At 48.6% G+C, this 25,238-nt stretch overlaps 1 long non-coding RNA gene across 2 annotated transcripts in view; it reads right to left on the bottom strand.

Moving 5' to 3' along the window:
* Positions 1 to 25,238, bottom strand: part of LOC122391518 — a 44,213-nt gene that overhangs the window by 16,644 nt on the left and 2,331 nt on the right. The window lies entirely within an intron of this gene.

Raw genomic sequence — 25,238 nt, forward strand, 5'->3', positions numbered from 1 at the left:
AATCGGCAAGCATTGCCCTCATATGACCGTCGAAATCATGACTGAGGGTATGCCCCAGGCAACCCGCCGCAACTACCAATATCACCTCAAGTCACTGCTGGTCAAGGCAGACCTGCTCACCGACACAGACGGACTCGAGTTGTTCGATTTCCGTTACCTGCTCGGGTCGCCCACAAACGTTGATAAAGTTCGAAAGGTGTTGAGCACCACCTTTCTGCACCACAGCGGGACAGCTCACATCATGCTGAACGCGATAAAACATGTGTTGTCCATCATCCCCCGTCGAGTATTTGTGCTCGGTGACGATTTGGCGATGGAGTGGAGCGGGCTCGTCAATATCGTCACCGAGACACTGAAAGGCGAGGAGGTGAGCGCACGCCCGAAAAAACGCGCCGAACGTGTCAAACGGGTCGCCGAGCGCCAGCTCGAGCTAGAGGCCGACATCGGCACAAAACGCCGGGTGGAGGATCGGCGCTCGGCGATCCGTTGGATGACCCAGATGCGAGACGCCCTGGAGGGGACTGGGGAGACGGCGGCCCTAGTCGACCCGGAGAGCCTAGCTCCCACCTTTAGGCAGGTTCTTTTCGTTACCGCGGGGCTGATGCACGGACAGCGGACCCAGGTCTATTCACAGCTGACCGTCGCTGAATTCGAGAATGCGCGGCGCCAACCGAGCGGGTCCTACGCCGCCGTCAGGCTGGCGGGCAAAGAGGCGGCGATGTATGGTCCCGCCACCGCCGTCTTCCTCCCCCCAGAGGTGGAACTGACAAAGTTCTACCTGGAACGGCTGCGGCCGTATCTCACCACCCAGGCCAAAAGTGACGCCCTCTTCCCCGGCCTGCTGGTCTATCCATCACAGCAGTCAGAGGCAGTAGCGGAAATCTTTGGGGAGGAGGTTCAGTTTCTGATGGGAAAGCAGCTTCGCCGCTGGCATGTCACAGTGGTCGAGGAAAAATACCGGCAGGGCAAAGTAACCAAGCAGCTGCGCGATGACCTCTGCAGCTTCCGCCGACGCTCGGGCGGAACCGCGAAAGCCGACTATGAGCTGGTGTCGCGGCAGACCCGAGACACTCTCGCGACTGACCAGTTTTGCCGCATGGCAGAGAATGACGCCGACGGCATAGACACTGAAACCCTCGCTGAACTCGAGCCCCTGGCTAGGAGCCCATCGGCAGAAAGGCTGGGTTTGCCGTCGCCCCTCCCCGACGATGTACCCACTGCGGGCACCTCCTCGGTGCCAGCAGCCGCGGAGGGTCTGGCATACGCTTCGTTCGTCCCGCTTCGTCGCTGCGACGATCCCTGCAGTCCGCCGCCGCCCCCGCCAGTCCGCGAGCCCAAAACAGCCGCTCGGAAATACGCCGAGTATGTGTCCCGCCGCCGGTCCGCGTGGGGGGCGGGCGATCGAGCGGCGGGAGGGCGCCGGTGGACCCCCGAGGAGTCGGCTGTGGTGGACGTTCTCGTAGAAGAGAACGTCCCACCACAGCGAGCCGAGGTCGAAGAAGCGCTAGAGCGCTGCGACCTGGACTGGGCCGAAATATCTAAACGAACAATCATGGCGCTTGTCCTTAAGCTGCGGGACAGTGCGCCGTAAACACTGAACAGACCTCGTGTGTGTGCGTGTGTGTGAACATGTGTTGTTTTAGTTTGTGTGATGAGTGTTCGGTATGTGTGTTTTCGTGTCCCTGGCCTCCCCGCAGGTGTCGGGTTGAGGCCGGCCCCGAGGCTGGTAGTTTCCGCCACCGTTTGAGTGTGCCGTGCGGTAAGGGGCCCGCCTCGGGGCCACCTGGGTGTGTATTTGGGTGTGTAACTGCATGGGTGTGTGTGTTGATGTGTCTGTTGTTGTGTCTGTTGTTGTTGTGTGCATTGGTGTGTGTGTGTGTGTTGATGTGTCTGTTGTTGTGTCTGTCTGTTGTTGTTGTGTGCATGGGTGTGTGTGTTGATGTGTCTGTTGTTGTGTCCCTGCCTCCCCGCAGGTGTCGGGTTGAGGCCGGCCCAGGGTTGGCACTGCCCATTACCCACTGCCCGGGTTTTTTGGGTTTTTCTATGGGTTTTTCATCGAAATAACCCACTCCGGGTTTTTTACCAAAAAAGGTGTTCTTGAACTGCCGCAAGAAACCAGGTTTGTGTATCTTCAAGGGGAGTGAACCGTAAACCAAAAGTGTCATCTATGGACTGTGAACCCATTGCAGCGGCGCCAGGACTGCAGGGCGCAGTCGGCGTACGATGGCGGCCGGACGGATCCTATGGCGGCGCCGGTCATCTGATGATCGCGGCGCTGGGGAGCGGCGTCCATGAGCTGATGCAGTCCTGAGGACCAGCCCATCACGCGAGGAGTGTTGTGTGTCCTTCTTCACCGCTTTCAGTGTTGTAGCTGCAATATCCTGAAACATGGCGGCGTATCGACCCGGCAGGAGCAAAGCCAAGGAATGGGACTTGTTTGAAGAGATTGAAGACCCTAATAAAGTGAGATGCAAACAGTGCGAGACGGAGGTGAGCAAGAAGATCGAGAGTGTGCGAGTGCATCTCGAAAAGTGTCGCAATTCAAAGAGGCGGAGGGACGACGCTGAAGATGAGCAGGACGTGGAAGATCCCACCACCGCACCCAAGCTGGACAAATGGTGGTTCGCACGACAGGAGCAATGAAGAAAAAACTGGACGAGCAGTACGCCCGTGGCATATATGCGGGTAATATCGCTTTCAATGCGGCTGACAACCCTCAGATGCGAAAGTTCATCGAAATGACACGTGGAGGGACGTATGTCGCACCGGGACGTAAAGAACTGGCAGGTCATCTTCTGGACACAGTGTCGGATGAGTGCGAAAGGAAGCTACGTCAGCAACTAGTAGGAAAAAAACGTAATTCTGGTTCAAGACGGCTGGTCCAATGTCCAGAACCAGCCAGTGATAGGATCCTGTCTCCATACTGGAGATAAATCGTACTTTGTCGGTGCCGTCGACACAGGCACAAACAAGAAGACAGCACAGTGCATCGCCCAGCTTGCTGACGAGGAGATCAAGCGGTGCGAGAAAGAGTACGGATGCACTGTGGTGGGCTACATCAGCGACAACGAAGCGAAGATGGTAGCGGTGAGGAAGATTCTGGAAGAGCTTCGACCAGGATTCATCACACTTGGGTGCGCAGCACACTACGTCAATCTCGCGCTGCAGGAAATCTCTCCCAAGCCTCTCATAGGCCAGGTCGTTGAAGTGCAGAAGTACTTCCGGAATCATCACCTTCCAGCGGCTTGGCTAGCTGAGAAGCCAACATCTGTGAAACCACAGCTGCCAAACGAAACGCGCTGGTTGAGCCATGAAGAGTGCGTCAAGACATACGTGCGCAACTACCCTCACTATGTGAATATCGCGACAGAGCACGAGGAAGAAATTGACGACAAAATCAAAAGGATCGTTGAAAACAGTGGCGTGTACCGGTCAGCTACACACCTGGAGAAACAACTGATCGCAGTAGCAGCAGCACTGAACCGACTGCAGTCTGATGCATTCTGTGCGGATGAGGGCGTGGATGTGTGGATGCAGCTACTAGCCAACTCAGAACTGGAGTCTCACAGACCTGCCATCCAGAAGAGGTTTCAGCAATGGCTGAAACCAGTGCATCTGGTAGCTTACAAGCTACACCCTGTGTATAGGGGCGAGAAGCTGTCAGCTAAGCAGGAAGATGAAGTCCACACGTGGCTGGAGGGGCGGAACCCCGCGTTCGTTGGTCCACTGCTCCTGTTTGAAGCGAAGGATCCCAAACTGCCCAAGGCATTGTTTAACGAAACGTCAACTTCAACTGTAAAGCCCGGTGCATGGTGGAGAATCCTGTGCAACAGGATGAAGAAGTCAGAGAGTGCAGATGCGGTGCCAGAGGAGTTCACTCAGCTCATGGAGCAGGTCCAGTCGGTGCCGTGCAGCTCTGCCAGAATCGAGAGGTCCTTCTCTACCCTGGGAAACGTTCACAGTAAGATACGGAACCGACTGGGAGTGCAAAAGGCAGCGAAGCTGGCCAAGTGCTACTCGCTCCTAAAAAGCGACGAGGAGTGGTGGTGGTGATGATGAGGGAAAGGACGTGTGAACAAACGTGCTGCGTAGCCAAGTGTGCAAACGTTGAGCACTCGACTATAATCCAGCAGCTTCCATTGCTTTAAATAGTCAACGAGTTCAGAAGTAATCGAAACTCGTTCTAGTTCAGAAGTTACATCATCTGATGGATGCAAAAGTGTGATTATTATTACATTGCAGCCTCAATCTATTCTCTGTTGACGATTGTTCTCTCATCACAAAATGTACTGAAGTAATGAGGCTGTTAATAAAGGTTATAGAAAGAACGAATATATATATATATATATATATATATATATATATATATATATATATATATATATATATATATATATATATATACATATAATGGCATACAGCCAGCAATCGGGTCCAGACCAGTCTGTGTCATTGTATGCAGGTCACTTGTAACACATGTTGCACTGGTCTACCCGCCCCCCCCCCCCCCCCGGGTCGTGCTAAGCATTGCTGGCAATCAAAAGATCTGACAAAAGCTATCGAAATATATTCCAAAGACATTATTCTGACGGTTACGGATATCTACGCTGATTGTTTTTATTTCCTATTTCGCAGATGCCCATTCTGGTGGCGGCGATGACGCCGCCAGGAATGCGTTACGTCGGCCGCCGCAAGCACCCTGGTACCTGCGGCGAAGTCACCGGACGTGAAAAGACAGCAGGAAGAAGAACTTGTTTAGCCAAGAACTTGTTTAGAACTTGTTAGTTTGAATTTTTTTTTTCAAAAAAAGAGAGAAAATAAAAAAATGTACTGTGAAATGTATGTACTGTGAAAATACATGATAAAATGGATGACGGTGTTTTTGATGGTGAAAATTTAGATGATGGCATCGGCATCAGCGTCAAAAAATAGCCGACACGTGTTTTTTCTCAAAGGTAAATAATGATATAAATTATATAGGTGGCGCCACCTATGTCTCGGTAACTAATAAAGATAGGGGAAAATGTTACTTATCTTTCTGACGCATAAACTCAAGTTCAATTCGAAAATGAAAAGAAAACTTTGAAAATCATAATTTTCATATATATCGAAGAGTTTATGACGTCATAAAATCAAAATTTCAAATCACTTTGAGTTAGCTCAATTTCAATGACAGCATCGGCATCAGCGTCAAAAAATAGCCGACACGTGTTTTTTTCTCTAAGGTCAATAACTATATCATTATATACTGGTGGCGCCACCTATATCTCAATAACTTATGAAGATAGGGGAAAATGTTACTTGACTTTCTGACGCACAAACTAAAGTTCTATCCGAAAATAAAAGAAAATTTTGAAAATCCAAATTTTCATATATATCGAAAAGTTTATGACGTCATAAAATCACAATTTCTATTTAAAAAAAAAAATCCAACAACACCGTTGAACGCAGCGTGAAAAGTTGTGTTAGGAAATATCTTCAAAGATACAATTATATAATATGACATATGAAATCGTCATATGACAATAATTATGACGTCACAATTTTTTGAGAATATTGTTTTGAAACCTAGTTTTTCTGAATCAGCACCTTAGATAACATATAAGTCCATGGTTAGAAACCAAAAAGTCGAATCCAAAGAGAGCTAGGCAGGAAGGCAAAAATTTTTAAGTGGTATTACTGATATTTTTGGTCAAGTTCAAACCCCTCTGGTGCCAACACTTTGCTAGATATAATAAAATATCTAAAACCAAAAAGATGCGCCAATTCATTATCTATCCGCCAAGTATAAAATTTTAGGAATTGCTTTAAAAACAAAAAAGTTAAAAAGAAAAGTATAAGGGTATGTTTAGGACCGGTTTATGGAGAACTTGCTAATTAGGTCTCCAACACCTATTTACTGATATTTTTGGTCAAATTCAATCACCGCTGGCGCCAAAACTGCGCTAGTGAGAAAAAAGTATCTTACCAAAAAGATGCGCCAATTCATTGTCTATTTGCTAAGCATAGAATTTAAAGAATTGCTTAAAAAACAAAAGAGATAGAAAGAAAAGTATATAGGACCGTTTTTTCTCAAAATCGCTAACCCCGAAAATTATCACACAGATATGATATGCTCTGGTAAAAAAGCTATAATACTGAGAAAGAAATACCTTAGAGGAAAAAGTTAAAAGATATAGGAATCAATTGTCTATCAAAAAAAATTAGTTTTTAAAAATTGCTTCAAAACCCTTGAAGTTATAAAGAAAATTGTAATGGGTTAACAAAAAGTACTTGAAAAAAGACCTTTTAAAAGTGGTTTTATATAAATAACTCACGAAATTTTGGTCAAACACCAAAAAATCGGGTACCAATCGATAGCCCTTGAAAAGTCGCATCGATTCATATATAGTAAAAGTTTGCAGCGCCTTTTTTCAAAGAGAAAACACGTCAAAACATGCCTTTACATGAGTTTTTTAATTAAAGTTCAGGTGAGTTTTTTTGCAAAACAAAAAAAAACGCATATCAGATTTACTACCCAGGAATCGGTGGCCCGTTCAATTGCCTACCAGAAAATAAAAAAATTGGCGTTAGGTTAAAACACTCAAAGATATGAGCATAAAACTAAACACATGTTTGAGAAAAAGTGCTTCCAGGAGTGCTTTTTTCCGAAACTTTAAACCCCTGTAGAATCAAAACGAAACAAGCTAGAGTCAAATTTTGACTATGAGTAGAATCGGCTGGACAAGATCTTTGTAACCCTGGCCTTGAAATTGCCCAAAATTAAAAAATTTTGAGTTTGACAAACATGTATTTTTTCGAACTTTGGACGTTTAATTCTCTGAAACCTGAACACCTACAAGATTTTAACACCCATGGCTGGAAAGATCTCGTCAGGCACTACCGATTCATTGCAAGAAAATTTAAAATCCGATATCAGAAAGTTCTTAAAAAAATCGCTCAATAAATAGTGATAAGTGAGTGATTTTGCTGCTTTTTGGATTTAACTCGGTTTTGAGTCAGTTTAGCGCAAAAACAAGACCAGGGTTAGATGCGCCATCAAATTCTGCATCTGATCCTGGGTCGATTTTTGCTCTAGCGCCATTTTGATTTTTGACCAAAAAATTGTCAAAATTCATTAAAAAAATCATAACTCGCTCGTTTATAAACCGATCCTTTTGCAACTTGCAGGGTGTATGTGTCATAACGAGACCAATCGACACGTGACCTTTTTTTCAAAAAAAAATGAAAAAAAATCAAATTCGGGGCAAAAACCGAAAAAAAAATAAATTTTGATTTTGACCCCCAAATTCGATAGAATGGATCAAAATAGGGTCCATCCACCAAAAAAAAACGTTTTTTGATTCATAAACCTAGTCCCCAAAACCCCTCAAACTTTGAGGGTTGACGCGTCAAATGGGACCTTTGGGAAAGAATATCTCAAAAAGTATTCAATGGATTTTGATTTTTTCACTAAAAAATGTCTAAAATCACGTTCTTTCTTTTATTTATGTACCGTTTCTTCATTAGGTTTGTAACAAAAATAACAAAAATAAAAAACGGACGTTTTTTATTTTTTTTTTTACTTTTCGACCCTTAAACGTCATTTTTTTGAAAAATTGTATATAGCAAAAATTGCTCAGGTCAAATTTCATCTAATACATGCATTTGTTTTGAAAAAGAAGCATAAACAAAAAAGTTACAACACTCATGATTTTTGGAAAATTTTTGGATCTTGGCCCCCTTTTGTCCCAAAATTTTGAAACCAACGTTTTCTGGTGCAGTTTTTTACGAGGAGTCCAAATTTTTTTGAATCAAGCGAATCGGATAAGTAGTTTCGGAGATATAAGCAAAAAACGTTCATCTCAATATGGTATTCTGCATAGGTACTGAGCTTGAAGCTACAGGCGTATGAGAAATATTGTACCCTTACCCCATTCTCATGCTGATTCTCGGAAAAACAATTGCGATTTCGGGGTTTTAATGCCTGCTTAGGTTTCTTGGGACCTTTTCCTCACCCTTAGGTTCTTTTCCGTTTTTTGATAGGACCCTTAGTTTCGGAGATATAGGGGTTTAAAGTTCGGACTCCACGACGCAAGGGGTCGATTTCGAAATTTTGACTTTGCACTGAGTTTTGGACCCCTTATCGTCGTATAACTCAAATTTGTTACCCTTTAGGTTGTAGAGGGGTCTTTGAACCCCCAGTTAATCGAATCTAAACCAAATTAACCCAGGGGTTTAGGAGTTATAGCGGTTTTACGGATGTGGAAAAACGGTCTTTTGGAAAGACCGTTTTTCCACAGTCCAAGACCGGTTTTCCACAATACAGCTTAGGTTAGGTTAGGTTAGGTTGGTTTTGGATGTTGCGTGCCTTGGATGTCGTGGTCTTGGACGTTGTGGTTTTGGAGGTTACGTACTTTGGATGTTGCGTTTTTTGGATGATGCGTTTTTGGACGTTGCGGTTTTGGATGTTTCGGTTTTGGACTTTGTGAATGCCCCCTATAAACCCGATTTTGGACGTATTTTGGACGTTGCGTACTTTGGACGCTGCGGTTTTGGATGTTGCGTACTTTGGGTGCAGCGGTTTTGGACGCTTTGATACGGACCCGTTCCGGCACCTTTCAGACTCCCTGCGAGGCGTAGCGGCGGACCTCGTTCCCCGCTGCGTCCTGCTAGACGTCGACCGGCTGCTGAAGGCCGAGAGCTCGGAGCCGGGCATCGGGCGCCGCCGCGTCTCATACCACGGCCTTCTGGGTGGTACGTTGGTTCGGGTCCCGAAGGAAGGCTTCGGCGACGCCTGGCCCCTCTCCCCCTGTCACAGGATTTCCCAAGGCTGGGGTGAAGGACTCTGACGCCGACGGAGTCTACCTCCACCGCCTTAACTACCGCACATTCGGGCGGCCGTAGAGGAGACAGCCATGGACACTGCTCACCCATTACCCTAGCGAATACCACGATCCAGCCGATCCGGTCGAGTGTACACACAGGCCCCGCCCAGCCGCCCGGGCTACGCGGCCCGTACGGCGGCGTCATACCGCCCGCCGGAGACAGCCGCCCTTTCCAGCCCAAGAAGCAAAAGCCTGCTGCCTCGCTGGAACGATGGGCGATGGGATGGAAACGTCCTACAGAACCTGTAGGACGTGGAATGAAACGTCCTACAGGTTCGTATTCTAGGCTCGGTTACCATTACCATGCCGTATATTAGGATGGGCACCGGCACGACAGAGTTGAAGCCAAATCGGGCAAACGACTCCAACGACACATATTAACGCGCAGGCCACGCATGAGTACGAATTTACTCACACTTTCCCTTAACGCTGTTCCATCATGCCATGCATCCAACGCCAAAACATAGTGTTTCGACAGACGTCTTTGTACGAGTTGAGCCTGAAAGACGCGGCCGACAGTTCGCACATGCTTTGGGAAATTGTTTTACTCTTTTTTAGTTACATTTGCATGTTGGATCTCTACATGAATGGATGCAAATATGTAGCTTTGGGTATGTGTCTGTTTTTGTGTGTATGGTGTCTCTGAGCTGCTGGGTTTTACCAGCGACACCGCGTAGCCTTTGAAGAACCGCGGCAACCATCACGTAACCTGGCAGATCATCCGGGTCATTCTTGAGTCGCTGTCCAAGGAGCTGGCTGTATCGTACGTCCGTCACTCTGGCCATGACCGAAGACATGAGTGCTGAGGACATACTATGTACTAAGGGCAGCGTCTGTCAAAAACAACAACTACGCGCTGATAGACAAGCTCTGCGATCTGGTCCGGGCTGAGTCGGTGATGCGGGCTGGCATCAAGCGCAACAACGATGAGGCCATGCTAACCGGGCGCCACAAGCTGGCGCCAGCCTTCTCCACCGGACCACACCACACCTACCAGCGTGTGATCGTGCGTCACATAATACAAAGCGCACAAGTGCCACCGCAGCTGAGGACGTTTGCCAGCGACAGAGCGCCCTACTCCGTCTCTGGCGAACCAACCCGAGGAGAGGACGGAGACTTCATTCTCGAAAGCAAGAATCGTCAAACGAAAACATGGTTACCACCAGGTATGACTATGTGCTAACGTGCGTGTTTTATATTGAGAAAGTCAGAAATGCACGGTATAACTGGAAGAATCAATCGATTTTCCACACCCTGAATTCAAGCCCCCTGTGGCTTTCTGAGCCATTGAAAGCCGGGAGACTGTTATGGGCGACCGGGGATTCAAAGTCATTGAAAGCCTCCTCCGTGAGGACAGATGTTCCCTGATACGACCGAAGTGTTCAAGCGGGAGTTGTTCACGAGGCTAGCGAGGTTAAGGTCAGCAAGCAAGTAGCCAGTCTTCGCATTCACGTCGAGCGCGCAATGCGCCGAGTGCGTGAGTTCGAGATGCTGCGGCCCCATACGTGCATCAACAGCCGCCTAGTACCACTCACGGATTTGTGCATGAATATTGCATGTGGTCTGGTTAACCTGTCTGGTAAATGTAGATCAATTCTCATAGGGAATGAACCCTACTACTGATACTTTCTGGGCAAGTCCTGTATAACGACATTTGTGAAGATTAGCCATGATGTCATGGCCAGAGCAAGCTCAGCAGGTATTGTGATAAATGAAGCGCTCTACTTTGTGGCAAACAAATGGGACATTTTGCCTATGGAATCAATCACACAGCTATGCTGTTCCACCTTTGGAGAATCAGACATTAAACATTCTAAGACACTATTGTATGGGTTGTGTGCCAGTCATGAAACTCCTAGAAGGATCATCAGAAAGGGTCCCAAGAAATCCATACAACACATGGAAGACATTATGAGGCTTATACAAGAGAAGGGGGCTGACTTACCTATGTTCGTGGCCCACAACCTTTAGTTACTGCCCAAATAGGATTTGACAGTCTAAATGTGTCTGCTATACTGAAAAAAACTCGAGTGGATGTAGAACTACTGAAAGAGGGAATGAAGGTTCCAAGGAAGACAACTGAAGACCTTCCACTGCACATGGAAGAAGAGAAAGCCAAGAGCAACAAGGAAACCAACAGGACTTAGTCAGTGACTGTGAATAATGGCTCACAAATTGAGCTTGAAAGAAAAAATACAGCATGTCAAACAGAGTGGCGGTCACAGCGCCCCGCCGGCTTCTTCCACACTGACCACTTGGTCGCAAAGGTCTTTGTGCAGGTAGAAGAAGATGTAGCCGTTCCTCTGGTGTCCGGCCTCGTCCAGAACGTCGGCCTCGTCCACACAGCTGACGCGCCGATCGTCGTAGTGGAACCACCGGGACAGAGTGGCTAGATCAAGAAGATGAAAAGTGCAATGAACAAGGAAAAAGTAAAGAAGCCACTGACTGACATGACAGTGAAGAAAACAGTGGAGAAACCAGGCATAGCTGGAACTTGTCACAAAGAGATGGGAGCAATACCAAAACAAAAAAAAAATGAGGACAAATGAGAACATCCGGGACACAGACACTCAGAAAAGTGTGGAGGAAGAAATCAAAGGAAAGAAAACGAGTTATCCTGATTCCTGATATCGTGAATGATTGGAAAACCGGGACTGAAAACTGATGGAAAATGTCATATCCCCATGCTGTAGTGTCCAAGATATCATTCTTAATATTTAGTTGCGTTGTTCGCTGCTCTAAATGTCTCAATTGCGCCAGCACTGTCTATGGCGTTCCCGCCCTTTTGTGGTTGCCCGGACGGGGCGCGCTTGGCCACGCGACTCGCAGGGAAAGAGGCCGCAAAGTACGGCCCAGCGACGGCCATATTCCCTCCAGAGGAGGCTGAATTCGCTGATTTTTTCACCAGTCAGCTCCGTCACCTGTTGCCAGCCGCCGGAAGCAGCAACGCACTGTTCCCCGGGCTACGCAGCTACCCGTCGCAGCAGCTAAAAAGTGTTGCCGACATATTTGGGGAGGAGCTGATATTCCTGATGGGCGTGCAGCTTCGCCGATGGCACGTGACGCAGTCGGAACGCTTGCACCGTCTAGGAAAGATTTCGGATCACATCCGCGACGACCTTTGCTCCTTCCGCCGACATTCCGGAAAGACGGCTAAAGTGGATTACGACCTGATGACACGCCAAGAGCGCGACTATCTGGCGGCGCTGGAGTTTAATCGTCATATCGGTGCTGAGGCTGCATCCGAGGACCCCTCCACCCTGGAGGCGGCGGAGACGTCCGCCGGGCTCCCAGCGTCCCCCTCCAACCGCCCTCATTCTCCGGTCGACAGTGACCTGGGGAGCACAGACACAGAGGGACGTGACCTGCTGGCGCGGCCGGCATTTTCCCGCCAAAGAGGCACTGACACAGAGTCAGACGCTGCGGCGGTGGCTCGGCGTGACAGGGCAGCTGCTATATATAGCAGCAGTGAGGAGGACGATGGCACTGCTCCTCAGGAGCTTGTCGTGCCCCTGATTCGGTGCGATCAGGCGTGACCCCCCCCCCCCCCCCCGCCTCGCGAACCCGAGGAAAGACGGCCTCGAGGACCCATCCAAAGCTCGGTTCGCTGCCGATACGCGGAGTTGGTGTCCCTCCACCGGGCCTCGTGGGCGGCGCGAGCCCGAGATGAGCAGAAGGGGTCGCGCAGATGGTCGCCGGAGGAGAAGGCCGTCGTGGACCTCCTTGTGGAGGAAAACGTCCCAGCACGGCGCACTGATGTGCGAGAAGCGCTCGAGCGCCTCGAACTCGACTGGGAGAGTATCTCGTCCCGGTCAATTCTCGCCCTAGTCCTGAAACTGGGTGGGAAATAAAGGCTGCAGGCTGTCTGTGAGATGGATAGATGTGTTGTTTGTGCTTGTGTGTGAGTGTTAGGACTGCGTTGGTGTATGTTTCCCTGGCCTCCCCACAGGTGTTGGGTTGTTGAGGCCGGCCCCGAGGCTGGTTAAGTTGCCGCCACCTTTGGGAGATGTGCCGGGCGGGAAAGGACCTGCCTCGGGGCCACTTGGGTGTTTAAGGAGGCCTCGCCACCCCCTCCCCCGCTGCCACAGCTGTCCGACCTGGACAGTCTGTTGGGCGGCACTCAGGGGGAGGGGGATGGCCTGCTGGAGGCCTCCGCCAGTTTCCGCCACATTCCAAACGCGGATAAGCTTGTCTGCTGGGCGACGAGCAAGAGGAGGAGGCCTCGCCACCCCCTCCCCCGCTGCCAGCTGTCCGACCTGGACAGTCTGTTGGGCGGCACTCAGGGGGAGGGGGATGGCCTGCTGGAGGCCTCCGTCAGCGAGTCGGAATCGGACGGAGAGGACTACCATGGCCCTCCAACAGTGGACCTGACACAGCTGCGGCCCTCGCCCGAGCGACCGCGCCGTTTCATGGACCATTTTCACCGACTGACCGAGGCGGAGATACGGGAGATGGCCGCCCAAGCACGGGCCAGACCATCGTGTGTACTCCATACTCGCCCAGCAGAAACGCGGGCGGCATAAACCCGCCTCGGGGCCACCTGGGCGTGTACTTGGGTGTGTGACTTGATTGGTGTTTGTGTTAGTGTGTCTGTTCTTGTGTCCCTGGCCTCCCCACAGGTGTTGGGTTGTTGAGGCCGGCCCCGAGGCTGGTAAAGTTACCGCCACCTTTGGAAGATGTGCCGGGCGGAAAGGGGCCCGCCTCGGGGCCACTTGGGGTGTGTAACTGGATTGGATGTTGTGTTTGTGTGAGTGTGTTTGCGTCTGTATGGTAGGTGCTGTGTATGAAGTATTAAGGTGGTTTTGTGGTGTCTTCGTCGTGGGTGTTGTGCTGCTGTGTGTGATTTATTTTATAAAAAAAAGCAAAGAATCGTCGCTGGTCCCACTGATTGGGCAGAGACGTGTATATATATATAATTTTGGGGGGTGTATGCCTTAATTTAGCCTGGCATACAGCCAGCAATCGGGTCCAGGCCAGCCTGTGTCATTAGATGCAGGTCACTTCTAACAAATGTTACAGAGGTCTACCCGCCCCCCGGGTCGTGCTAAGCATTGCTGGCAATCAAACAAAGTCAATCAAAAACAGATTGTAGCTTGAGAACTCGTATTGTGTTTAATTTGTTTTGTTTTCTTTCTGTTTCATATTTCGCCGATGGACCACCGAGCTCTTATGCCGCCGCCGCCGCTGCCACCGCCGCTGCCGCAGCAGCCGCAGTCACCGCTGCCGCCACAGCCGCCTTCGCCGCCGCTGCCGCTGCCGCCGCTGCTGCTGCCGCCGCTGCTGCTGTCGCCGCAGCCGCAGTCACCGCTGCCGCCACAGCCGCCGCCGCCGCCGCCGCCGCCGCCGCCGCCGCCGCCGCCGCCGCTGCCGCTGCCGCCGCAGCAGCAGTCGCCGCTGCCACAGCCACCGCCGCCGCCGCTGCCGACGCTCATGAGGAGCTCAATCCGATTTTCCTGTGATTTAAGCTGTGATCTACCAAAGGAATTGTGTTTGTGTGTATGTATGTATGTATGTTAATGTGTTTGTGTGCGTGTGTATGTGTTGTGTTTAAATGTTGATTCGGACAGCATGTCGCTTCCTGAAGCTGCAAAATCAACGTCCTTTGTGGACGACTGGTCGGATTCCGACTGGGACATGGAAGGTCAACCTCCGGTCGGAGCCCGAGTAGCAACGCGACGTATGATGCAGGAGGGGCTACCGGGCCGTAGCACGGACGTGTGGGTGGAAGTGTGCACTGCCGCCGCTTCCCGCGCGCCCGCCGCCTCCACCTCAGGCGCGCCCACCGCCGCCGCCGCCTCAGGTGCGCCCGCCGCCGCCTCCGCATTCGCGCCCGCCGCTGCCGCCTCACTCGCGCCAGCCGCCGCCGCCTCATCCTTTAAAATGTCTTAACTGTCTGAAAATCTGTCTTCCTTAGGTTGAAAAAAAAGAAAGAAAAAACATGAGGTTCAAACCAACACTCCCAACCATCTACGAGGAGCCGCCGGCAGCCGCCAAGGCTGCCAAGGAGCCTCCTAAGAGTGACATTTATCCCGGCGGTCCTCCGTCGGAGATCTTAAAGAAGGCAATGGCGCGGCCGCCCTATGCGGGCGGCCCGCCCTCAAAACTACTCCGTGAACTCCGTGAGCAGGTGAACATCCTTGTCCATTCGCAAAAATCTTTCATTATCCCATTAATCACATTCCTTTGTTGATCCTTTGCTACAGCTTCCACTTTCTCCATAAATCACGCGTCCGTTTCAGCCTGCTCCGCAATGTGAAATTGTACACTGTTTTCTTTTTCAGAATCTCGCGGCTAAGCAGGCGTCCGTGACCCAGGCGCTGCCGCCCTATCCGGGCGGCCCGCCCTCAAAACTACTCCGTGAGCAGGTGAACATCCTTGTCCATTCGGAAAAATCTTTCATTATCCCATTAATCACATTCCTTTGTTGATCCTTTGCTACAGCTTCCACTTTCTCCATAAATCACGCGTCCGTTTCAGCCTGCTCCGCAATGTGAAATTGTACACTGTTTTCTTTTTTCAGATGCTCGCGGCTAAGCAGGCGTCCGTGACCCAGCCTTAACTACTCGAACACGGCGCTGGTACCTGCGGCGAAGTCAAAAAAAAAGAAAAAAAGAAAAAATGTACTATGTATTTACTGTGAAAATACATGATAAAATGGATGACGGTGTTTTCGATGGTGAAATGCCTACGAATGCCATGACAACATGATGGAACACAAAACTGAAATCAATTTAGAACCTGCCTTTTTTCGTCTTTCCGCTAGATGGCGCTTAAGTTGCTATATGTTCGCGCCACCTGGTGGGCAGTTTTAGAAGCTTGACCAAAATGCGGTTTTGGTATGTTGTAGGTACATTAATTGTGCGTTGACTGACACCAGAAACTTGATTATCGGCATAATTTCGCGCATCAACCCTTAAGCGCCTTGATCTTAGAGTCAATGTAGAGGGCTACTCAGCTGCTTCTCCTGCCCTAATTAAAGACGATAGAGAAACCAGGTTACTACGTACGTACGTCGTAACTCTATAATGACCTTTGCTTATTGTCACATGTGCGCCGCATTCGCGATTGTTGCCGACGCCTGTTTGCAAGTGAGCCCACTACAGTTGTTATACATATCGAAAAACCGATAGACTTTTAGGCGAAAAAAGCACTATTTTAGGCCCATTTTTGATTTTTTGCGATATTAGGTAAAAACAGAAGCTTCTTATCCTAGGAAAAATAAAATGGGAAATCATTAAAAGGTCGCACAGTACCTTTAAAAAAAAAAGCAATGACAGCCGACACGCTGCGGTCCACCATCGACCGTCCGGAGTCCATCAGTACTCTGAAGGCCATCGGCCATCGCTGCCGGGAGCGACATGGCGCAGTCCAACCAGCGTGTTTGGGCTGAGCTGGGCGTGACGAGTGCCTTCTCGCCATCGCCCCACCAGACATGCTTCGCCAACCCAAATTTACATTTCGGCTAGTTAGCATTTCGACAAATTAGCATTTCGGCGAACTGACATTTCGACTAATTGACTTTTCGACAAATTGACATTTCGATTATTATAGTGTTATGGGTCAGCCGCCGCGTGCTCGCCCGGTGACCCAGGTTTTGACTTGATCATCTGAGACTGATTCGTCCACCGACCGCCAGGGACGCTGTGCGCTTCCCCCTTTCCCTACTAGGTTAAGTGAGAGGTGCTCAAGCTGGTTTTGTGATCTGATAATGCATATACGTCCATATTTTGCAGGTTTTGTGGGTGATGGCCTTTGAGTGGTCAGAGCATGCTGAGGAGCGCCTCATCCACTCAATCAAGGAATACTCATGGCTCTATGATTGCAAACATCCTTCCTACAAAGACAAACATAAGTAGCTTAACTCATGGTTGGAGCTCGCAAGGCTGTTTGGAGATGGTGTTGATGATGATTTGGAGATGGTGTTGAGAATGGATAGCTACGACCCTGAAATTCTTCTCTTGGAGGACGCAGACTTGGATGAGATGCGCCCCGCTTCAGTGCCTGATACAGAGAAGCCCGAGCTGCACGTCATCCTGGGGGACTCAATCCCGCATCGGCTACGTGACCGTCTAGACGCCAAGCCGTTGGACATCCTGCTGAATCATAGTAGGCCGGGTGACTCGTGGGCAAAACTCGTGTCAAGGAAAGCCAAGGAGCCGAGGAGATTGTCCGGTGGAAGGAGGCAGCGGAGGCTTTCGGCTGTACGCTGGGAGCATGCGTCATTTGGATGACGGGCAATGACGTATATCCCCGCAATCTCCAAGACCAAGCTCACTTGGTCCGTCTGGGGGATCTGAAGACAAACGTCGACGAGGTTATCGCATTTGTATGGGCGCCGGCTCGGAGGATAATTGTGCTGGGTCCCCTACCCAGGTATGGGTGTGATGCTGGCGAGTGCTGGGCGGACTGCCCGGGCTTAACAAGCCACGAAGCGCATCTGCGAGCAGTACTCCGACGTTCAGTTCTTGTCTGTGGGCAGGGCTCTGCCAAGGCCTACAGGCGCTGGCACCTCGTCGGAGAGGACTCAAGGAGGTACTTTGTGTCGGATGGTGTGCATCTGTCCAGTGAAGGCGAGGACATTGTCCTCCAGCGGATTCCCGCGTGGCTGCAATAGTAGGAGTGACCAGTGATCCCGAATAGCGTCGCGTCTGTGTGTGTGGCGGCTATTTGTACACGCCGTCTTGTATTACTGTTCTCTGTGAGAATCCGGGACGGATTCTTTTGGTGGGGTCCCCCTTTTGGTGGGGGTCGGGGGATAGTGCTACGGAATATCGCACCCTAACAAGTACGTTCCGTGACCTGATCGAAGTTCAACGATCGGATCATCTCGCGCGGAAGTGCCATCTGCACTGGCCCGCATACAGTCCCGACCTGTCCTGCCGATCGTTCTGGACCCAAGCTTTGGATCGCGTGGTGGAATCGGAGCCGGAAACAAAGAACTGAAGCAGGTCGTGGAGGACTTCGGCAGAAGCATAAGCAGGGAGCAGCTGAGGAAGATGGTCCGGCACACACAGCGCCGGGCAGAGCCGTGCGTGGCCCAGCGAAAGTGCTAGTTTGAGCACCTCCTGTAGGAGACACAAGTGGCAAGCGGTGATCTCGATGATGTAATCATAAATGCTAACCCCCCTGAAAATGCATTGTGTGAAGTGATAACGTGAGATGAAAATATGCCATTCTGGTGCTGTATATTTTATTCCGTTCATTAATGAGCACCCGATATATAATCATCAAATGGGTGTTCAAAAACGTTACACCTGCTAATTGTAGCTTGGTGAATTATATTGTTTCTAACATGAAATTATTTATTTTCAACAGAGGAAATAGAAGATCCTAGTCACGGGCTGCAGCCAATCTGTACAGCCGTCCAACTCCCCGCAGGTTGGTTACAAATTTCCTTCACTTTCAACTTTTATTTTTTACCACATGCCGAGATATCCCTTTAACATTAGCACGTGCATTTGGGAAATGGCTTCGGCCCGCCTCGGCTAATGTTGAAGGTATTTGGGAAACGATTCGGCCCTAGGGCTTTTTGATTTTCCCAGACAAAATTTTACTGAATATTCTGAGTGGAAGAACCATTTCCAAAGAAGATATTTACGGATTGTGTTCACTAACAGCAACAGAAGAAGTGAGCAAAATTAAGTGACGGCGTTTTCACTTACTTTTGCTGTCAACGTAATTCAACTAAACAAGGGTAGGTATCGTTCCAATGCCAAGTATTTATTGCTGCAGAACATGGTCAGAGTACTCATTATTACAACATAATGCACGCAAAAAAGATCACTTTAAATGCGCGAAGCATCTTAGCGAGCCACAATGAAACATTTGATACTGTTCCAGCTGGGATCTAAGACGCGTTTGATTCAGCGTTTCACCCAATTTTCAGTTTTCTTCACGATTTCCTCACTCCTGCTGGACTCCATATCTTCATAGTTTATTCTAACTTCTGGCGCTTCACCATCTTCATCCTCAGCTTTTTCAAACCCTAAATAAGGTTGAGTAGGAAATTTTATCTTTCATACTCAACGCCGCCCAATAATGAAAAAACACAAAAAAAATAATCACGGTGACGAGAAATATGAACATAGTGTTAATAGAATATTACCAGTATAACGCCTTTTGGGGCGACTAACGGAGCGAGCGAGAGGGTGATCCTTGCACGTGCGAAATTTCGAGGGGGTACCTCCAGCTGACTTGTGCACGGCACCCTACTAACCGGTCTCTAGCGATGTGCCAAATTTGAGCACAATCGGCCCAGCCGTTCTCGAGATCTGGAAGAGGCACCCTGCACGTGCGCACGTGCAAAATGGGTCCAAAGTGACTTTTGCACGGCACCCTACTAACCGGTCCCTAACCGTGTACCAAATTTGAGCGCCATCGGTCCAGCCGTTCTCGAGATCTGGAATCGACCCCTGCACGTGCGCACGTGCAGCAGCACCCCAACTCTGGCACATGGATATGCAGTGCCTAGTGGGTGCCTACCTACATGCCAACTTTCAGCGCAATCGGCCAAGTAGTTACCGAGATATTGCAACAATTACAAAAGTGACACCTCTTCGTTTTGCACGTGGCACGTGCATAAGGGGTCACCCACATGCATCGGGAATAGTCCAATACTTGGTAGAAGGAATGAAGCTACCCTACAAAAATTACCGCGTGTAAATCGGTCAAGTGGGTGCTGAGATATAAGCGTCGCAGAAGCGTGACCACGGCCGGCCGGCCGGCCGGCCGGCCGGCCGGCCGGCCGGCCGCTCATACTCAGAAATTTCCGTTAATCTAAGGAAAGACTACGCTCGCTTCGCTCGCTCCGTAAACACCATATTAAGAATATAATATATAATACCAAATGAATATGATTTTAACTGTTGCGCCGGTACGGCATGTGGTAAATCTCTTCCCAACCTTGGGCTGTGAAAATGCAGTTTTATTCACCTCGGTTTTTGGCTACGGACCTCGTGCCTACCGGCACTCGGTCCTCCGCACAAAAACCTCGGTGAATAAAACGCATTTTCCCAGCCCCGGTCGGGAATATATAATACCACAGACGCGAGTGTGACCATGCATTACCGGGCTTTGCAAAAGTTCTGTTACACTTTCTTTTTCTTTATTTTGAGGGGTTTACAGGTCTGGGCCAAACGTTTCGGCGATATCAATTGAAAATTCTGCTTATTAGAGACATGGTACCATGACGAATTTAACCTTCTTTTGCAGTTATATCAAAATGGAGGCCAAGAGAATAGAGATAGCCGCTTTGCTCCGCGCGCAGCATACCAAAGCTTTCATTGCCAAGCACCTGAAAGTCAGTCGGATGACCGTCCACAGAGTTGCGGACAGGCTCAAGAGCGGAGAAGGTCTCAAAGATCGACCCCGTACCGGCAGACCTCGAGTAGTGAGCCGACTGGCCGTAAAACGGGCATTCGAACGCAACCCAAGGCTGAAAATGACTGAGGTCGTGAAACGCAAGAAGATTTCGGTCGCCACGGTGTCCAGGGCCGTCAAGAACCAGGGTGGAAAGAGCCTAAGACTCCTGGAAGGGCCTCTGCTCACTGCCCGAATGCGGGAGCAGCGCCGCGACCGCTGTCAGCGCCTGCTCAGCGACCTGAAGAGCAACGGAAAACGCGTCCTCATCTTCTCTGACGAGAAAACCTTCACGGTTGATCCGGTCGTGAGCAAGCAGAACGACCGCGTCGCCACCTTTGGGAACGATGTTTCCGAGGTCCGCCGCGTGTCAAAGATCAAACATCCGGCCTCCGTGATGATGTTCTTTCTTTCTTTCTTTCAACTGACTTTCAGGTGCTTGGCAATGAAAGCTTTGGTATGCTGCGCGCGGAGCAAAGCGGCTATCTCTATTCTCTTGGCCTCCATTTTGATATAACTGCAAAAGAAGGTTAAATTCGTCATGGTACCATGTCTCTAATAAGCAGAATTTTCAATTGATATCGCCGAAAGGTTTGGCCCAGACCTGTAAACCCTCAAAATAAAGAAAAAGAAAGTGTAACAGAACTTTTGCAAAGCCCGGTAGGTACATAAGATTCCTACTCTCTTGTTTGTCACTTGTCAGTCTCATTTTTTATGCTGCTGGTTTCATTCTTAGGTCACAAGTTATTTAAAAAAAATTGCATAACTGATTAACAAAGTTGAGTTTTACAACCTACATAGTTCTATGTTGAAGTCTTAGCTATTTTTCTTTTTCTTTAAAAATGAGACTAAGAATTAAAAGAAAAGTTCAAGCTTACATATCAAAGTTTGTTAGTGATTGTGAATTGTGATGTATTTATTCATCCTCATGCTCTATGCTCTATGCTCTATTTTCCTTTTTGATTTGGCTCTTTCTTATTTGTTCTTTATATAACCTACTTTATTAACAAATCAAAATACTATTGATTCTTATTATTTCTTTTTGCTTCCAAAAGCGTGGAGAACGCTAAACAGCCCTGTAGAGAGGATATGATGCCCAGTTGGTTGTATGTAGCTATTTCAAACGCAATGATATTTTTATCTTTATTTATGTCAATTGTCAATGTTTTTCAGTAGGAAGAGTTCCCTAATGTCACATGTGCTATTGATGAATCAGTAATAATTCTAAGTTATTTTTTCAAACAATATCAACTGCAACCAAAAATATGTGCTGCAATGGGGATGTGGATGGGAATGGGGACTTATGATTCTTACCCTATACCTATACTGAACATTTAAGATCCATGACTGTTACAAACAAATCGCCAACTGTACTTGGTATGTGTGTGGCTTCTTTGTGTGCTGCAGTCTACTGGACGTGCCTACAAAAGTAGGTATAATTATTAACGGTATTCCACTGGTAAATGTCCTTTTGCTCCTGGTCTATTATCCATGTGCTACGCACTTCACAGCGTCCAATTTAAATAAGGGCTTCCAGATTCTATGAAGATGTGTAGCTGTATTTAAAATGATTGTACAGCGACATGCCTTTTGGGAATTTTGGCTGTCATGCGACGATTCTACCAATTACCGTTCAAAACCTAATTCATTTCTGTTAGGCAGCGGTGGATGGCATGTCCTTAGAGGAGGTGCGCGCCACCGTAGGTACTACAGATGGCGCGCGCGCACCCTCCCCTCCAGTGGCACTTCCTAGGGTGCCGCCTCCACCCGTCGGCTCCTCTGTCCACACGCCCTCCCGGTCCATCCGGGTCACCGGATTGGTGTGTCAGTGGCGGCTGAGTATTAGCTTAATTTGCAAGCTAAGTAATGGGCAAGGCGCCCTCACCCACTGCCCACGACGGGGCGGCCCAATCCGCAGACCAAGACCTCTCAGCTGGCGGCCGCGACGGTGCGCTCTCACCCGCCGGCTGCGACGGGACGCCCTCAGCTGCCGGTCACCACGGGGCGCCCGAGCCGCCAGCCACAACAGAGCGTCCATGGGAGCCAATGAATCCGACCACGCCAACGCTGCCCCGGCCGCTAGGTCGTCAACATCAACACCCAGTTGTCTTTATCGCCGAGCGTGGCCGACCAATTCTGAAGCCAATTGGGAATCACCAGAACATTCGGTCGTCGCCAAATACGTCAGAAACTCCGCGCGCTCGTAAGAGGAAGTGCCCTGAAGAATATTCCGAACGCCACAAACGACGAAAGAAGGAGCTGATGCAAACAGCTTCACACTATGGTCTCGACCTCAGCGCCACGTCCTGCGCTACGGCTGCCTCGAAGGCTTCGCCAAAAGTCGTCGCCGCTCGGATACTAGACGAAAATAATATTTCCTTGAGAAAATATCAGGAAATTACTGCACTTACTCCAACTCTGCCCCGGACACACGCCATCAAAGCCGAACGTCGAAGGTATGTTGTATGACGTACAACACATGTAGAAGCATATGGATGTATGTATCGTGAATGTAGGTACCGGGTGTCCGTTTTAAAATGGTACTCATGTGTTATGCTCGTGATTTTTTATCGCAAGAGCTATATTGTTAAAATTTCACGTGCTGATAAAAGACATCACGGCATGACAGAAAATCATAAAATAACTGTCTTAGGATGCGGACGGACGTACAGATGGCTTTTACTGCAGAGGCCTATATTGTTAAAGAAAAAAAATCTAAAAGGCTCGGCGACTGTTCCTTAAAAAGTTTAATTTTGACCATCTTAGAGCGATTTAGCGCCAACCAAAAGCTGTGTAAGAAGGTGGGTGGAAAAGTTCAAGAAGGAAGGCAGTTCAACCAGGAGACAAACCGGTAGAAACTGCAGCGTGAGAACAGAGGAAACCATTCGGAATGTGGCAGACTCTGTTAAACAGAGCCCAAAAAGCCGTGGCAGCTGGCAACGCATGCTGGCCTGTGTGCTGTGGTCCATCCGGTACGCCTTCTCAAGCCCCATGGGCCAGTAGGTTGGTTTCCGCGAGGTGCTCCCGAGGCTCTAAGCAGGACACCCGCAGCGGCCAACGTCCAGAGCGCAGCGGACCCCGTCCGGAACGCGCAGCGGCCAACATCCGGAGCGCAGCGGCACCGCCTTTACGGCCCCTCACCAGTGGTTTCCGCATGCGATAGGATGAGCGATAAACGATAAACGATAATTATCGCTGTTAAGTAAACCGGTTACCGTAAACTGGGGTGGCTTTGAACTTCCGGGTGACTTTGAACGCCGTTCACTTCTTAGAGGGAATCACAAATATCTTACAAATGTGAATTATAAATGCAGCCATGTTTTTTTACAGATAAGAATGCACATTTTTGAAAATGTACATGACATATTGGAAGATATGTACCTTAGTACATAGGAGTAAAAAATCAAAAACTAAATCAATGTTTTTAGCTTTTTGAGATATACCCGTAAACTTCCATATGGCATGGACTAGTCATTATGGTCATGGAACGGAATGACATATTTTTGCCATCCTCGATGGTTGGCCTATATTGCCCCATCATAATTTTTTAGCTTGCTTGAGCATGGCCAATGCAGTGAAGGGATTTGTAAAAGCATGACATTTTTGGAACTTCGCTGGGGTGACTTTGAACGTGTTCAATGTAGCCCCGGTGACATGCATGCCTAACTTGTTGTTCAAAAGACTTGTTGATCAAAGTAACCCCACCAAAATACACTGCATACATTTTGCGCTACAAAATAGGGGTGTAACAGAGATCGACTAGCTGGTGTGCAAGCTAAGCCAGTCTGACATGGACAGGAAGGGCAGGCTCCACTTCAAGAGTGAGGAGCTCTCACCATACAAACTGATGCTGGGGTAAACTCATGACTGACGTGTTCTGACGCTAGCAAGTGTACCTAGTGTTAAGTGTTAGTATTAAGGTGTTAAGTCGGGTGTCAAGTGTTAACTGTGTCCAAGGATACTCTGTACTCAGGTGGTCTCAGGTGTATTTCATGCACAGACCTAGTCGAGTGCATGCATTACACTTGAGTTGAGTTGAATCGAGTGATTTCATATCCTGTGAGTGTTGGTCCACAGTGCCTAAGCAAGTGTTAAGGTGAGTAAGTAAGGTGTTTGCCATGAAAGATGCTTCTTTTTACTCACTGTCTGTGTGCTAATTTCTGTGAATATGCTGTTTGATTCATCAGCAGAGGCTGTTACAAGAAGTTGTGTTTTTTGCTTGATGAGCTCGCCTTGTTTTGACTACTACCCCCAGAAGGACTTTTGCAGGTATAAATTGTTTTTGGCCTCTTTTTTAAAAAGCATCAGGGTGTTCAAAGCCACCCCAACCGGCACGAGGAATTGCACAACTACTGAGATAAATGATGAAAAACACAGACTGTTCAAAGTCACCCCATTGCATGGTGACTTTGAACACCAGACACTTTTTTAAAAAATAGGGAAATGGCTATACCTAATTTTTTGTTGACACCGTGGATGGATAAGGCCAGACTCAGCCCACAAAATAGTCCATGTTTCACATTCCTATCTACAGTAGTTTTCAAGATAATCACCGATAAGTCTCAAAACTGTCCAAAGTCGCCCCGTTTTACGGTATCTTTATCGTTTATCGATAAATTTTCAAAATTATCGCTCATCCACTTATCGCAAGTTACAAAAAATATGAACGATAAACGATAGGTAAAATGTAAAACGGGATGATGGAAAAATGGAACCAAGGGCAACATGGCCCGGCTATCTTGAAGAGGGAGAAGAGGGAGGCCAACACTGACACAGAGCATGAGACAGATGCTGATTGCTGAGCTTGACTATTTTTTTTTGTCCTTTTTTGCAGTATATACCTACTCAATACTGGATCAATGCAGCAGCCATTGAGTATATGGCCCGCAAATATACTTTAAGAAGGTAACTACACTTATTCAAGCTGTATTTCTTATCGCTTTTATTATCGCTGTTAAAAAAGTATCGTTATCATTTTATCGTTTCGTTATCGTTGTTAAAAAACAATTATCG

Source organism: Amphibalanus amphitrite, unplaced genomic scaffold (genome assembly GCF_019059575.1).
Source record: "Amphibalanus amphitrite isolate SeventyFive unplaced genomic scaffold, NRLGWU_Aamphi_draft 000441F_arrow, whole genome shotgun sequence".
Classification (NCBI taxonomy): domain Eukaryota; kingdom Metazoa; phylum Arthropoda; class Thecostraca; order Balanomorpha; family Balanidae; genus Amphibalanus; species Amphibalanus amphitrite.